Here is a 6,371-nt window from a genome sequence, read left to right as displayed (position 1 = left end):
TCAAACTTTAAGATATGATTATTGAAGAATATTTGGGTGTTAATACTTTCTTTCTTCACAAAATATTTCTGGTGTTAATTAATTAGCAGAGTAATTTTGAGAATTGCATACATGGAAACAGAGAAATTAGCAAGCAACTCATTGGTATGTTGTTTTCTGTTTTAATTTGTCGTAGTTTCGCTACGGATCCTACTTTGTTATGTTGTTGTTGTATTGACTTGGATGATTATTTGTTTTGTTTATCTTGCTATTCTGCTAGCGTTATTTTTATTTCTGTCCTTGTTTGATTAATACATCCAAAGTAACATGATAGTATTTTATTAATGAAGTGCTCATAATAGATCTGTTGTGGCACTTTCTGAATGAGTATGAAATTTGTGTGTTTATGAATAGCCTAAGATCATTGTAGACTTTTTGTTGTTGTTGATAAGAATTATATCATATTGCTGAATAAATAGATCATCATTTGGTCTTTTAGCAGGTATCATCTGCTCTACTTCGCAAGGACATTGTCGATCTTCAGGATTTCGTAGAGAGGTTAAAGAATGAACAAGATCAAGTTGAAAAGCTGAAATTTTGTTGGCATGTTTACAGCTATGTTATTACATTTCGGATACTGAAATTCCTTGTATATCATACGAGATTCATGTTCTGGTTCAATCACTTTTTCATCAGAGTAGTGGAGATGACATGATGGTTAAATTAACAGATCATGTCGTTCCTCGCCTCCTTGAAGATATCACAAGTTCTAAAATCTCAGATCATCATCATTCTGCTGCCATGAATGAGGATCAGTTGGTTGAACTTTTGGACGTGCTCCTCGTGAATCTCCATAACCTGCCCAAGGTTCGTGTTGAGTTGATTTCCCCGTCAATGACTCAATATGAGCTTCTTCAGAATCTATTTGGCAATTTAAGAGGTTTCCATGCGCTGAAAGTAAATAACTGTGTTGAGTATGAGACAATCGAATATGTCTTACCACAGTTTCAACTTATGGCGGAGAGAGTAGGACACTTTCTGTTTTGTCCTTTTGTCTTCTCAAATTGATAAAACAGATGAAGAAGATGACAATGAACATGTAGTCTCTCAAGTCAATTCCATGCTAGTCGATCTACTATTGAAGATAATTCCGGTTTCACTGGATGTTATGCACCTATGTTGTACAAATTTGAAAGGTTCTAAATCGGAAGAAGTTGGAATTTTCATGAAGCAGCTCCTAGAAGCCTCTCCGGACATTCTTAGAGAATCTCTGATTCATCTACAAGAGCACATGGTTATTAATGTTGTTACTCCTAGCGCTTTCAACGTATAACATTCATGTCATGATAGAGTTCCTATTGATTATTCTTACTGATGGGCTCAAGGCCGTTATTCGTCATGACAAATTGTTTGTTCTCTTGGCACGTGTTATACAATTTACCAAGGAGATATTTGTTTTTTTCCGTAACTTAGAAGAATTTATCCCAGAAAGAATACTTGAAGAGGGTACTAAACCGATTCGGTAAGAATGATAAAACGAAGACGGTTAGCACTCCGCTTGCTCTTCAATTTAAGCTTAGTGATTCTATGTCACCTAAGAATGAAGCTGGACGAGAATATATGTCAAGAATACCATAAGCGAATGTTATTGGTAGCTTGATGTATGTAATGGTTTGCACAAGGACAGATATTCCACACGATGTTGAAGTTGTTAGCAGGTACATGCATAATCTTGGAAAGGATCATTGGCAGACTGTTAGATGAATTTTACGGTATATTCATCATATATTACTAAAAGCATGAACAAAAAAGTTGAAAGTTGAATTACGGTTTTACCCTTTCTATAAATTTAATTGTTATAAAATATTTAAATATTTGATTGTAAAAATTTAATTAAATGTTAATGACTTCTAGACTTCCTAAGATTAATTCCTAATTAAGTATCTAATCGATTAATATTTATCATCTATAATCTATATGTATATAATAATTATAATTTTTTTTTAAAAAAATCTTTTCCTAAATTTCTTTTCTTTTCCTCTTCTTATAACTTTTTTCTTAACCCCTCTCATTAATAATATATAATAACAGATAGTATTAAATAAATAGTATTAAATAATATTAGTATTTACTGTGTACTAATCCTAGTCCTATTAGGATTAGTACTCCTTAATCCTAGTCCTATTAGGATTAGTACTCCTTCCTATATCTCCTATATATATCTCCCATGTATTCCCTTATTAGGTTAACACTTCAATACAATCAATATTCCTTCAATATAATTGATGTGGATAAAGTATTATCCTTTATGATAAATAACGAAATTTAGTAATTTAAAGGGTGCAAATCTATAAAATGGAGACGCACATTGATAATGTCCTCTTGATTATTATTAAAGAATGACTCTAGTTTCACAAATTTAAATTCATTAATGCTTAATTACATGATAAGAACTTTAGTTGTTCTTTTTACATGGTTTGCTAACTTTAATTTTTTTTCCATATTCTTCATTTGTTTATTATTATTTTCTAGTTACTTATTTAACTTTTATACTCTTTGTTGAATGCCTTGAATCGGACCCGCTACAAACAGAAAGGACGGGGGTCTCGCTGCCCGGTCAGCTAGTCGGGGGGTCCAGGGGGGCGACGCGCCCCCTGGCCTGGGGGTCCGGGGGGGCGGAGACGCCCCCGGCCCGACGGTATACAATGTTGTTGTATTGGGCCCTTAATTTTCTGTTGATTCTGTATGTTGGGCCCAAGCCTTTTAGGGCGTAGCTTAGCACTATATATAGACGCTATGGCAAACCCTATTCTGTAATTCTGTTTTTGCCTCTCCATAATAAAATTGCTCCCTCTCTTCCCGTGGACGTAGCCAATTTATTGGTGAACCACGTAAATCTGTTGTCTTGTTTTTCGCGTTTATATATTTTCTCGTATTATCTCAAATTTCGCACAACACTCTTAATATTCATAACTATCATCTTTTCATATTCATAACCTCCAAATATTTAAATTAAACTTTAAGATATCTTTTGGTATTCCTTCTATTCTATTTGTATAAATTCAACTTCTTTATCTCATGAAACCCCTATCAAGATTATTATTTTTATTCTATAGTAAAAATAGATGCTGAAAACTCTTGAATTTTGATAGGATATGAAAGGAGTCGATAAAAACTCAGAGAGTTATGTACTAATTTTTACTTATTTTTTCATCTATATATACATCAATCTTATAAGAATAATGTCTATATTGTATTTTTTTCTTAAATATTCTGTTTCTTTTAGTCTTTTTTTTCACTCTGTTAGACTTCTTAATTTAGTTTTCTATGAATGATTTATTGTCGTATGTCTTTGAATTTTGTAATTGTTACATTTTATTATTCATTACAATTTACATATATATTTCCATGAGATTTTAGACATTCTAACGTATCTATAAAAATTCACATGAAACACACGTGCGAAGCACGTCCTCAGAAACTAGTAATACTATAGATGTTGGTTTGGTTTTTGAGCAAAAAAATAGTCAATATCTTGTTGGATATTGTGACTCAGATTATGCAGGTGATGTGGATAAATGAAGATCAACTACTGGTTATGTTTTCACTATTGCAAATGCACCAGTTAGTTGAAAGTCTATTTTGCTGTCAACAATTGCTTTGTCTACCACTGAGGCAGAGTACATGACAATTACAGAGGCCGTGAAGGAAGAAATTTGGCTTCAAGAATCGCTTAGAAAGCTTGGTATTGGACAAGAAGGAATCACAATGTTTTGTGATAGAGTGTTGTTCAATTATTAAAGAACTAAGTTTATCATGCAAGGACGAAGCACATTGACGTCCGATATCATTTCGTACGAGACATCATATAAGATAGTGGAGTCATATTGCAGCAAATTCATACTACGGATAATCATGCCGATTTGTTGACAAAAGTGGTGACTGCAGTCAAGTTTCAACATTGTTTGAACTTGATCAACATTGTTAAACATTGAAGATTAAGGTTGAATACACAATCAAAATTATTGTTGAGAGAAAGTTGAAAATGGAGAATCTTGCCAAGGTGGAGATTTTTTAAATTTGACAAGATTAAAAAATGGATTAATGAGAAGATATGATAGTTCAAAGGATAATGTTTCATTGGTAGAAAAGTCAAGATAGCACCTTTTGTAGGTGAAATTTAGGTGAATCATAAAATGGTTTCACAAGTTAAATCTTGACATTTTGACATATTCTGATGTGATGGATGACATCAACAGGAAGAATTCACTCTTATAAATAGGTAGCTCCTAATTCATTTGTAACACACCTCTCAATTACCTTCTCATCTCCTAATGCATTTGTTCTTCTTTGTCTCTTGTAGTATTTCACTTGTACTTTTTTGGAGTGAAATAAATATTTCATTTGAGACCTTTTATTATTACAAGAAAAAAGAGAATTTCTTGTTATAATTGTCTCTTGAAAATATTCTAGTAATGGTTTTCATTTCACTCAGTTTAGGCCTCTAAAACATCATGATGTTTCTGATGGGGAGGTGTTGAAGATTTCGACCTGTTAATACGTTAATCTTTTACATGTGATGTGAGGCAATGTTTTCATATTTCATTGTTGTATGGATGCAACTCTCCATGAATGCCAACTTTCACTTGGAATTGGTTGATGAAGTTCTTGCTCTTGCTCCCTCATTGAAGGTCTAGACTCTACTACTATGGATATTGACATTTCAAGAGTCCATTAGGGTGTTTGGGCTGCTATTAAATGAATTTTAAGTTTGACGAGACAGAGCAATAAAAGCTATAATTACTTTCTTAAATGACCTTCTATGTATGTTCATACTAATAAAAGATGGGTAGAAATCAAATTTGTTTCCTTCGACGATGAATGGTTTATGCTCATTTCTACAGAAAGATCTAAGATATGAATTGGACGATTAATGTTGTTAGTTTAACTTAAGGAGGAATGAGAATTATTGCTTTTGGTTTCAAATTTGTTTCCAGTGTCGAGCATTTGTAGAATGATTTCGTCATTGATTTCACAGCCATTTCTTAGGTGTCTGACAGCACTAACATCAAGTACTGTATGAAAACAAGTTTTTCATTACCCAAAATGAAAATTCCGCTTAGAATAAGAAAACAAATGATATATGCTGAGAAGTGCAAAATCGTATGAATGTTGTGCTCTGTCTATACCGTTTTATTCACTTTGTGTAATTAGCATTGTATTAACCTGGTTTAACGCTGTTGTGAAAAATTGCAGACTAAAAAGAGCAAGCTGATAGTTCCCTTCGAGAATGTGTTGGCTGAACTAGCCAAACTTAGAAGGGCAGCATAAATGGCTCAAGATGAGCATCCTATGGTAATGTCGTCATTTTAGTTTTGATCTTATATCGTGCAAATAAGAATTTCGACTTCCAGAAGATGATTTTTTTTCCTATGCAGTTTACTTACAGCCATTGTTACTCTTAATGCAGGTTTTTAAAACACGTCAACAGGGATAACTTTGCTTCCTTATATACCTTACATTTCTTATATATTTTATCGCCGTGAGATTTTCTAAGGTGTTACATATATCTCTATAAGGAACTTGGTGTCTTCATCGGAGGTTTTCTCGTCTATCATCTTAAAGAAGTTTTGTTCTTCATGTTCAATTATATATTAATGTTTTATGCCATAGGTAGCGTTCTAAGTAACTAGTGATCTTGCAACATCTCTCCTGCGGCAAATTGTAGTGTGAATGAAATCATTATCTATTCACCTTTTGCCTCAAACTTTCTACTAGTGAGTTCGTAGTGAAATGGGATCATGTTAGGTCTGTATCTCGGGCATTTGCTGTGAGTCTAATCTTCTTTGTAGAAGTTATTTTCCTTTACTTCTACCGACTTGTCTTAGAAATAATGTTGCCAAAGAAGAATGTATTTCATATCAAAATCAACAACGAAAGAACTCTGGAAGTGAATTTTAGTAATGACAGACACTTGTGTTGTTTACTAGTAGAGTGGATCGGATATTGTACATGTAGTTTTCATTTGAACCAACTGTGTTAGTTAGAGAATGTTCCAAAAATTCATGATATCATCGCGGAGTATATTTTCCATATCCATCAAATGACACTGCTTGACTATATCAGTCTCGGAGTATATATCTCCTCAGTAGCTTAAAATCAGCAAATAGTAAGAACTAGAAGATGTATCCACCCTGTTTTGGAATTTTGACCTCTTGATCATCGAGCTATCCATTCAGATGGTGCAAATATACTCTTTCCAAGATATAATATAAGGCTTGACGTGGCGATTTACGAGTGTTATAGATCTAACATATCCTGATATTTTTGCTGTCAATACTGTCAGTGCACAAAACATGACCTCGGTTGCCTTTTTCCTCAAAAAACAGCGA

General features: G+C 33.3%; 1 long non-coding RNA gene across 1 annotated transcript; it reads left to right on the top strand.

Annotated features, from left to right (window-relative positions):
• On the top strand, positions 1 to 5,965 carry LOC138348611 (uncharacterized). The gene is made up of 2 exons (XR_011221403.1): positions 1 to 144; positions 482 to 5,965. It is a non-coding gene; the product is annotated as an uncharacterized lncRNA (long non-coding RNA).
• The last annotated feature ends 406 nt before the right edge of the window (positions 5,966 to 6,371 follow it).

The sequence above is a fragment of the Solanum lycopersicum genome, chromosome 5 (assembly GCF_036512215.1).
Source record: "Solanum lycopersicum chromosome 5, SLM_r2.1".
NCBI lineage: Eukaryota > Viridiplantae > Streptophyta > Magnoliopsida > Solanales > Solanaceae > Solanum > Solanum lycopersicum.
This window is presented reverse-complemented; position numbering and strand designations above follow the sequence as displayed.